The following is an 11,255-nucleotide window of genomic DNA, read 5'->3' as shown; positions in this document are numbered from 1 at the left end:
CAAGTAACAGAAGAAGGGCAGGACACACAGACGGGCAAGGTAGCGTCTTCAGCCACTTCAGCAAAATTTTTCAGAGGACGTTTGCCAAGGTCCTTGCTGAAATCGGATCTATGCAGAAAGGTGTGGAAGGTACAGTTACTTCGCACAGTTAGCTCTCGTAAGGAGATGGGAGAGGGCACAGGTGTGCAACAGATCTTGAAATGAATCTGAGTAGCAAAACGTGGCTACAGCATGAGACTTCAAGCTTTGTGGAGCTAATAAGTGTTTTAATGCACTGTTCCAGTTTAGATTTATATGCTACCCGCTCACATAAACAGCAAAAGGTATTTTGCAAAGTCAACCATTCAGAAGTGGAATGCCAGAATGAAAGTGCCCTCTCCTGTGGGTCTTGGTATGCTGTGTAGGTCTGAGATTGCATGGCTGTCCTGTTCTTTTTCCACAGACCACTTCCCATATTCAGAGCACAGACCAAATAGGCCTCATTTAAGGAGAAGTCATTCAAAACTGTTTTTTCTTCCTTGTTCAATGTGTGTGGTAGCAGCAGAAGCTCATATTTATTGCATGTTGTTTAAACCCTCACGGGCATTTTTAATGGTACTGGCTGTTACAGTATCCAAGTTTATTTTCACAGCTCGCCTGTGAAGTGAGGCCAGGGGGCATCAGCTTGATTCTGCCGTCTTAACTCTTAAGTGGTAACTTCCTTCATGATTACTGGTGCTGCTCTTCAGAAGAAGGAAGGAAAATTCAGGGCTGTTTTATAGTCAGCCTGTTTGCTCTTCCTGTCTATGCCCTCCCTGTACCAGAAAGGTATGTGGGAATGTGATAGTCATGATATGGGATGAGTTACATTCTTACCAGCGAGCTGTAGAATGAACATGATGGCAAGTTCAAAGAGGAGGAATCTGGATTGTCAGTGAGTAAGGGATGTGTCACTGAGTCCAAATGTTGTTCTGAAAATGCAGTTTTTCCATTATCTTTCGTACAGTCTCTAGTCACGTAAATCCTCATATGCAGCCTCTTTCAGTTGTAATGCACAGCACTCCTGGCTGGCATAGACTGAAGTATGCAGAGGCAGTCTGAAACAGCAGCAGAGGAAAGAGGATGAAATCGTTTTATCATCCTGCTTAACAACAGGACATTTGATAACCCAGCCATTTGTGTGCACAGGGTCAAAACATTGTTCCTTAGATATAATAGCTACTGTTGTAATTCATGAAAACTACAGTTGGGATATAAGAGACTGTAACAGCAAAAGGGAAAAGCATGTCTAATACTTTCCTTTATAGCAAAGCTCTTCCAATCTCATATAACCTTAGAAAACTTTCAGCTTTCAAATTGAAGTTTCCTACCACTGCTCACTCTTCAAGACTCAATTCTTGATGAAATTACAATCCTTGCTTTGTTTATTTAAGATAATAAGAAGTTAAACTGAAGCATAGGCACCCATTAGGTTTTGCTTGTTTAGGTGTTTGGGTTTTTTTGCTATTAAATGAGAAATATTGAATATTTGGAGCAACAGTTGCTCCTCAGCAGTTTACTACAGAAGGAGATATCTTGTCACAGAATAGTTTTGTCAGACATCTGAAAGTACATGTTGATGTATTTCGCTCGAGGCCAGACAAGTCATCAGGGGCAGACCAGGATGCACATTCCGTTGTTACCAACTTCCCATGTTGGTTGACGTATTTATAACAAAGTTCATTTGTTGATGCACCACTATTTATGAAGTTTGCAATGCAAGATTCACAATGTCTGTAACTAAGAAGTAACAGAGGGATAAGGTTGTACATTAAAAGCTTATTTTTTTCTTTTTCACTGAAGTAGGACATGAATGAATTGCACAGGATCTATAGCTACATGAGAAGATTCTAATATTATTATGTTTGCTGTCAGAGTACGGAAGTCTCAGGGTCTGTCTCCAGAAACATTAAACCATGTTTTGAAGAAATGGTTTCTGACAAACCATTGCTCTCTGCAGAGAGGGTGCACTGAGGCCACTTACCCTGTGGTGCTGGCATTTGCTGCTGGGTTTTCCACTAAGCAGTTTGCTAAAATGTTATATGTGGTTTTGAATAATTTTCTGCCCAGTGAAGTGTTTTATGTATGTTTTTTAATGAAAAAAAAAATCCTGTATAAGAGTTTAGGAGTTTTTTATTCCTTCTTACAGAAAGAAAAGAAAACTCTATCCATACTATAGAGTAGTATATGTTCCAAGAAGACTATACATGAGATAAAATCACACCTGCTATCTTGGTATACCTTCTTAATATTCAACTCAATGTGTATAGAATGCAGTTTATTTAGTCCCTATTAGGTGGTATAAGACAAAATTAATTCTGGGGAAAATGTTCAAAAGTGTAAATGGCAGAGAAGACAAAATCCTATTTTAACTTTAGTGTTCTTAGATACTGCAATAAAGAGTGAAAAAGCTCTTCAAAAATGTGTCCCATTTAAATTTTTTAAAAAAGTTATTATCTAGCAATGTAGTTTGTATTCTGCCAATCACCATAGTACGATGATTTCAACAAAAAAGAAGTGAAACGTACTTTTAAAAAATCCCCCATGAGATGTTAAGCTAAGTAGGAAAACATAAGGATGTGATTATGTGGCATTATTTTAAACACTGGCACTGACTGATAAAAAGCCATTATAATCCTCTCTGGAAAACTCTTGCTATTCCCTCCTGCTGATAAATGGGGCCTAGCCTGGCATCTGGCAGACCGAAGACTGAGCTCACTGAAAGCCACCTTTATATCTTTCCTCCTCTCATCTCTCCTCTGAATGTAACATGCTTTGAAGCTGCATGAAGTGAGGAGGTTGGTTCCGTAATTCATATATCACAGGGCCAATGCCACCACAGAAAGAAGTTTGATTGTAACCAGCTGTGACTTGGGAGTCCTCCCTGGCGAGCTGGGAATTGTGCCACCCGTGTCCCACTGATCTTTGAAGAGTAGCCAAAATCAGGCTGTCTGCTGCTGGTGTCATCCCACCGATTCCAGATATTTAACCAAGGTACCCGAGTTACGAGTGTGGTTGCTCCAAACTTCATCTGTAGTCAAGAGAGAGACAGACTGACACTTGGTGAAAATGAATCAGATAATTTCTCCAATTTTCATCACTGATATAGTTTGATTAATGCCAACCTCATTCTCCCATGAGTCAGTAGAAAAAATGCCCAATAACACCACAGGACAAGGCCCCATTTTTGGGTTGAATCCAAAAAACTTCTTCATGCTTACTGTACCTCCCCAAAAGAGGATGGGGGGGGAAAGGTAATCCATTTGTCACAGCCACCTACCCAAACTTATGCAATACTTTCCCCCTTAGGTTAATGGGGAACTTCTGATCTCAATTTCAAGTAGAAATTAAGACTGGACTGGGGAATGCTTAATGCTTTGTGTAGCCGTCATTTAATGATAAAATGAGGCTGTTTAGTCTGCTTAGCTTCGTCTCTCTGCCTTTACTCCACACTTGCCAGTAGCTCAGTGAGAATTTAAGTAAGTTAGCTGTCTGGGTCTTAGCCTAGCTTCCTTGCTGTCCGAATCTGTCTGTGCAGCTGTCTGTCAGTCCTCCCACAGAAGCTTTTCAATGTTAGCTAATTTTAACCAGATTTTGCCAAGGCAAAAAGATCTCAAAGATATAAAAATTATAAAAATAGGCTGCCAGTCAAGTACAGAAAACCTGTCAATACTTACACTGAGAAAATACTTCATCGTTAGCTCAATCCTTGTTAAGCATCACAGCACTTAGGGACACCAAGGGAGGAGGCAATTTATGCTGCTGTGACCATGTGTGTAGCAGTATTCTGCACCAGCTAGTTTAAAGCAAGCTCTTTGTACTGGGTCTGGCTGGTACAGACTTAATTTTCTTCATAGCAGCCTGTATGGTGCTGTGTTTTGGATTTGTGACTAAGACATCACTGACAACACTCCAGTGTTCTGGCTATTGCTGAAGAGTGCTTACACAGTGCCAAGGCTTTTTTCTTTTTCCCACTCTGCCCCCCAGCAAGTAGGTTGGGGGTGCACAAGAAATTTGGAGGGGATGCAGCCAGAAGAACTGACCCGAACTGGCCAAGGGAATATTCCATGTTGTATAGTATCATGCCTAGCAATAAAACTGGGAGGCTGTCTTTCTAAAGTAGCAGTTGCTCAGAGGCTGGCTGGGCACCCATCTGTATATGGGTGATTGCTTTCAAATCACTATTTTTTTTCCTTCCCTTCAGTTATTAAACTGTCTTTGTCTTAACTGTGATGTTTTTTTCTCACTTTTGCTCTTTCCAGTCTCTCCTTCATCCTGCTGGGTATGGGAGCCTGTCAGTATTTGGGTGGGTACTCTTAGTTGCTGGCCAGGGTCAGCCCACCACATTCATCTACATCTACGTGAGGTCTACCAATAGCTGTATAGATGAACCTTGAGGATAAAGAACTGAAACACATTTGGCAAACAAGTAAATAAGTTACTAAACTGGAGGTATTCAAACCTGTCAAGCTCCTAGATTCATAGAACATAGCAGATTTACAGTACTGTGAAGTAGTAAAAAAGATGCTCTTGTAGCACTTGGAAAAACCATTTCTAACAGAATACATACATGTACAGGGGTGATTACCAAAGGATGTTCCTGTTCTTGCTCATTTTGCAGTAACTTTCTTGGACCCTGAAATGCACAGCAGCAGCCAGTTAGCACTGTATAAGTGCAGAAACTGAGAAAAATAAAGTCAGAAAGAAAGTGTAGACACGTGATAAATCAGAAGCGCACCATTTGGAAGGCAGGTGAAGAAGGCTTTTGAGTGACAGAGCAGTGGCACAGGCTGCCCAGAGAGGATGTAGAGTCTCCTTCCCTGGAGATATTCAAAACCCGCCTGGACGCGCCCCTGTGCCCCCTGCTCTGGGTGTGCCTGCTCAAGCAGCGGGGTTGGACGAGATGATCTCCAGAGGTCCCTTCCAACCCCTGCCATTCTGTGATTCTGTGATCATAGGATGGTTATGAATTGCCAGCATGAGATGGCTGTGAACAATGTGTTGCAATCTGGCATGTATCAGAAGTGTTTCCAGTAGAGACATGGAGGCATGAGTGCCACCGGAAGCAGCGGTGTGACCACGTGTGCCATCGTATGCAAAAGTCCATCACTCTTACTCAAAAAAAGGTAAAGTAAAATTGGAATAATTGGTTCTAGGGTGTTTAGAGAAATGGTGATCCAAGCTTTTGAGCTTGGCCGTTAAGGCTAATAAAACAAATGGAGTGGAAATATGATTGCAGCCTACTCCATCCAGTCAGGGAAAGAAGCGAATAGTTAACATAAACAGGAAAACCCAAAACCTTAAGCTTACATACCACATTGATATAATGATATGTAATTATAAGCTGGCCATTAATACCTTGGAATGAAAAGTTTTCTCATCACTAGCAGCTGGAATCAGGTTCCAGAATTGCCTTGCCATGAAAGCAAATGGAACTTAAAAAAAAATTGCTTGCAAGAGCACTCTATAAATTTATACAAAGCCTTACATAACAAGGTGCCTGTGATGGTAGGCTGGGCACAACAAACTAACAAGACCTTTCTACTCCTGAGATCTTAATATCATGAAGGTGAAAAAATTAGGTGGCATTCAGTATCAGAAAAACCTCCTGGTATGGAGATCTGTCTGGTAATGCCATTGACTAGCAAGGGAAGCTGCTAGATATGAGACAATGACTGCATTAATAAGAAAGGCTTCTGGATCTCTCTTTCTGCAAGCAATTAAATAATTGATTGAATAGTCCTCAAAGTTGGAATTTTCCTTTGGGTGTAGGCCAACACGATGCTATAGGGACAGATATGAAGAGACCTCATAAGATAATCTCATCTGTCAAGGCCTACTGCTTGTAATAATGATGGTCTCTTCCATAGTGGGGTAAAGGCAATAAGAAACCCCTTTTTTTTTTTGGACGAAGCACTGTTGCATAAAAATAAGTACACATTATTTATCTGAGACTTGCTAAAGCTCTACTAAGGCCTTTTACAATCTAATACAAATGTTTAAATAAACACAAATAGCAAAATAGTATGACGTATATATTTCTTTGCTGGAAATGTAGCAAAAAATGACATTGGGTGCACTCATCACAAAGGGCTCTGGATCATGGCCTTTTTTGTTTTTTGAAGAAGAAAACTTATTGATTTAAAGTTCCTTGTGGCCAGGTTTTTCCATACTGCTCAGCATCCGGAATCAGAGAAAAAGTTTCAAGTGTTCTTTTTTATGTATGTGCACTACCTTTGCTTAGACATTGAAAAAAGTTGTGGTTTTTTTGATGGTGATCTTTGACAGCCTGGCCTTTTTTGGGTTCCTGAGTGGGAGATGAGTACTTACAAACATCAAACTCTATGGGAGCAATCCATACCCCAGCTCACCCAGACGACGATACAGTTTATGCACAAAGCAGTTTGGACTGTCCCAGCCATCACTCACCGCAGGGATCTCTTGGAATGGGTCCTTCCTGAGGAGGGAAGGGGCTTATAAGTTTTCTAGACTGGCAAAGGTCTTAAAAAAATAGTGCAATATAATGGCATAAATAAATACATAAATTCGCTGATCTACAGCTTATTTTCTATACCGCAATGTCTACCAAGCTGGTATACTGTATTGGGTAGGTCTGTGGTATAGCTGTACTGGAACAGCAAGAAAAGTAGGCTTTCTGTTGTGTAGACTTGGCTTTATAATTTTATTTATTCGATTCTACCCTGAAGTTTACACAAAAAAAAGATGACTAAAAATGAAATGCCACTGATTGTTTTTACCTTGTGCACATCAAATATCACGAGAAGAGATTACTAGTTCAGGAGAAGATAAGTTTTGAAGCCTGTGTTTGCTTTCTGTAAAATCCAACAGAATGAGGCAATATGAATAGCCTTGATCATTGTAAGTCTGAAATCAAATAAGGACCTGAGTGACTGCGACTCAGCTAACAAGCACCTTAATATTTGCTAAGGAAAGCCTGAGTAACATTTTGGTATAGTGTTAGATTCAGTTACATCACTGCTAAAACTTAAAAGTTCAGATCAGAATTGATTTCAGCTTCATTAACTGACTGATTTAAATGTAAATATCACAGTATTTTTTGCTTTTGAGAAGCAGATATTTTTTTTAAAAAAAGCAAACCTGGCATTTGTTGTATCACTGAGCACAGTGTAGCTCAGTGAGGTAGTTTGTTTTTTCTGGTTTTTAACTCTGTCAGCTGTGGAACACATGGACTTTCAGCTATTCATTAAAAACTTTCAAACCCTTTTACCATATTGTGATCTCTTTACTTTGGAAAAGAGCAATGCAGGGCTTTCCAGGTTTAGCTTCCAGGCATAAACAAGCCCAGTTGGCTGAACCTATTCAGGAACATTTAGCATCCATGCCAAGAAAAACATTATATTGGCCCCAGCAGAAGTAGTATCTGCTACTACTGCATTTTATTGATTGCTGCTTTTCATTTTAGCACTATTTTCTGATCATTACTTGAGGTCTTCATCCAACCAGTTCTTAGCCTGGTAACCAGCAGATGAAGTTGTCAGGCTGTCAAGGCAGACAATACAATCATGTACCAAGTAAGAATGAGTGTACAGTCGCTTCAGCTGTACTTAACTAAATATTCTTAAAACAAGCCTGACATCAGTGCTTGATGGATTTTAGTTTGCACTAAAGCGGGGTGGAGAGAGTGGGCATGAAAGTGTTTTGTAGGTGAAATATTCAGCTAACAAAGAGACAAGAGGAAACTGGGACGTGAAGTTTTCACAGAGGTCTCCTACGTACTGCTAAAAAGTCAAACTAAATGGTGTTTTCAAAGTCTCTCAATTAGCCTTCTCCCAGTGAAGCCAGTGGTAAAATTCCCAGTGCTTGCAAAGGCTGTCAGGCTAGGTTACTACTCTTTAGGCCAACAAAAATCCTGTGTTGTTCTTTTATTGTTTCTTTTTGTCCCCAGTGTCATACTGCTGACCTCTGGACCCTAAAGCTCAAACGTGCTTCCTGCTTCCGTGAGCCTGTGTCATCACCATGCCAGCTCGCAGGTGGCCCCCACTTTGGTGCAGCCTCAGATTTCCCTGGTTGCGAGGAAAGGGCGGGTGTACATTTGAGCTGTTGCCTCCGTGTACTCTGGCTGTGCACTCTGGACTGAATTCCCTGACTGTAAAATACAGATAATGGCACTTCCCCTGCCTTCACGGATTATGTAGAGTCCTCAAGCTTTCTAGGGATAAAAGCCAAAAAGTAATGTAACAGGTGATGTCTTGCTGCATATTTTATCTACTGGCATAGAACCATTACTCCATTATTCAGAAAAATGGAGACACAGACAAGAAAAACAAATTAAAAGCAAAGTAGAAAGCACTATTAATAATAATGAAGAAAAGCAAAATGGCATATGACCTGATTTCTTGATTTCTAAAAAAAAAATAAAAATCCCTGCAGATACACAAACCGCTACATTAAATACGATTCTCCATACGATTAAATAAGCTTCTCTCAACTTGCCTGCCTTACTGCTTGCTTAAAGCCATTTCCATGTTTTCTGGTCTGCACATACTTACCCAAAATATGAGAAAGAACTGCTCAGTGCATGCACCCTAGTAGTTCCTAGATAATCAAGTGAAAACTGCTAGAGGATTAACTATCTGAAGAGGAGCCACAGCTAGAAATTAATATATGATACAGAATGGGAATCATGTGGACAAACACATACACAAATAAAAGTAACAGGAATCAGTAGACAAACATGTTTGAAAAAAAAAACAGGAGAGGTGTTTTTCTAAATTTGCTATTTAGAGAAAGAAATATTTCCTTTCAAACTGTAATCAAGCCAGATTAAATGTAAAGGAGTACATTTGTCTCTTTTTGCTGAATCACTGTCTATGCTGTGCTGTCAGATACATCTGGGAGAAGTTGCCAAAGGGCCATCAGGATTGATTAGACACAGGGTTTCCTTCTTCTGGCAGCCTTGGTCTGGTGCTATCTTCTTCAGGTTTTTCTGTTGCTTGAAGGGGAACCAAAGGAAGCACAAGAATTTTGCTGCCTGGGAACAAAATCCAGTTGTTAAAAGCTACACTGCAGCTCTCCATCTCTGCCTATGGTTTCTCTAGATCAGCCACCATCATAGTAGTCAAACAGTGAATCAGATACATTAAGTCAGCATGGGGCTAAACAGTCTTCAGAGCTGATAGTACTCTTGATCCTTCCTATCTTGTTGCAAGTGTTGCTTTATTGAGCTTACTGCACCCAATGATTTACTTCTGTAAATCATCACTGGTTTGAGCAGTGAAGTGAACACGAGGGATGTAGCAGCTGTTGTTGCCTCAAAGCATGAGAAAGCTGTCACAAAGGGCTAAATCTTCCCAAACTTCCAGGGAAGCAGCATCTCTTGGAATCTGGCCTCTCACCTCCAAGTACCCCAGGTTCCCCTCCACAAATACAAATTTTACTTCAGTTTACATGATCTACAAGATCTGTAGGCAAAAAGCTTTGCTACCGTACTGCTTTGCACGACAGATGGTACCTTACTATTCATATGCAAAAAACAAACCCCACTGCTTGCCCTCCTTTGAGAGTGTGACTTTTCTTTCCCAACAGTGTCATAATGTTTCTTCTGAAGTCCCATTAACTGAATTTTTTTTTAAAGTGTACATTTTAAAATTAAATTATTTGGCTTGCAGTTTGCAACAAGATAAGGCAGTCATATCAACGATATTTTAGTCAAAGTCACAGCTCCCAAACTATTATTTATGCTAAGCTTTGAGATACGCTTTTTCGTTAGGGAACCAAGGTGTTATATATTTTCTTCTTAATCTAGTCGGCATTCAGATTTCGCTGCCAGCTGGAATTAAATAGTAGAGATTTTCTTTGTTGTTGTTGAGCTGAATTATTATAAAGTTAATGATTATTGAATACTTCAGCATACATCCTCTACTTAAACCATTTAACATACACTAAAAGGAGCCCAGATTGCAGTACCGAGAACAAATCTGTAATTGTAATCTGAAAGAAGAAGGTTTGAGGTAAAGAGAATTCAATTAACAAAGGCAAACCTAGCTGTAAAAAGATACAGGCTTCTTTCTAGCTTTATATCACCATAATAAATCATCTTCTTTGAATATACAGAACATTTAGTTAAATACTAGTGTTTCCAGAGTGTAATGCTAGTGGAGAACATAAACCCACAAACTCTTGAAACCTTTGCATCTGCTTATGCCCTTAGGCTGGTTTTCTTGTTTCATGCTTGAGTCTTGTTTCTCTTCATTACCCCCATGGCTGCGCAGGACTACGTCCAGAGTTGTGCGTGCCAAACCAGAGGAAACGTTTGCGAAGGTTGGCTTCTGGCTTCATGGATGCTAATAAGCAACGCCAGTTCCTAAGTTTTAAGAAAAGGAAGACTCCCCTTTCCATGCCAACGACAGAGCCAAGAATGTGTGGGAGCTCTGCAGTCCTCCTCGTCCTGTCAGGAGCTGTACCTTGGCCCTGGCAGGGGTGTTGCCATCACGCCTCTAGCCATGACCAATTGCACTTAAAACCCAGCAGCCCCCCATACACGTGCGCAACAGCTCTCTGCATGAGTCTCTGAGGCTACTGAACCAACTAGATAGTTAAGCTGGGTGAGATGAATTCCACTCCGGTAGTTCAGAGCTGAAATAAGAGGAACAGTCTGAATAGACACTGAAAACTTGGTTTGTTCTGTTTTGTTTTGTTTCAAATTACAATATCAATTAGATTTTTTTCTTAGTTTTAGATTTTTTTAAAAAAGCATTTTTCATGAAAAAAAAATTATCAGTGTAGGAAATTTTATGTCCAATTCACACGTCTCTATAGAAATTCTAGCATTCTTACAGTGTCAGCAGAGCACTAATCCTGATTTTTCATATACTTTTAATTGTGGAAACTGTAAGAATTATTCTTACTGTAAACAGGAATTAGTCTGACAGCCTATACCGTCTCAAACTTTGTGTATGTATGTATACAGGTACAGACGTATATGTATTAATACAGCGATCAGGACATGTTCTATTAAAATCTACAGGATCCACGTTGGTTTGGTTTTTTTTTTTTCAGAGTGTAAATCTGGACTGTATGAAGAAACCCTATGTGACAAGGGCCTATAAAGTCAGCCTCTAAAAGTGAATAATCTTGAGTCAATGCTGGAACCCCTTTCTTTAGTCTTCTTTCCTGTTTATGGCTTAGATGAATGCTTATAATCCCATCATCTGACAAGTTCTTCCCAAGAAAGAGATGTTTCTGTTCTAGCCTTA

Source organism: Phalacrocorax carbo, chromosome 3 (genome assembly GCF_963921805.1).
Source record: "Phalacrocorax carbo chromosome 3, bPhaCar2.1, whole genome shotgun sequence".
NCBI lineage: Eukaryota > Metazoa > Chordata > Aves > Suliformes > Phalacrocoracidae > Phalacrocorax > Phalacrocorax carbo.
Note: the sequence above shows the minus strand (reverse complement) of the source record.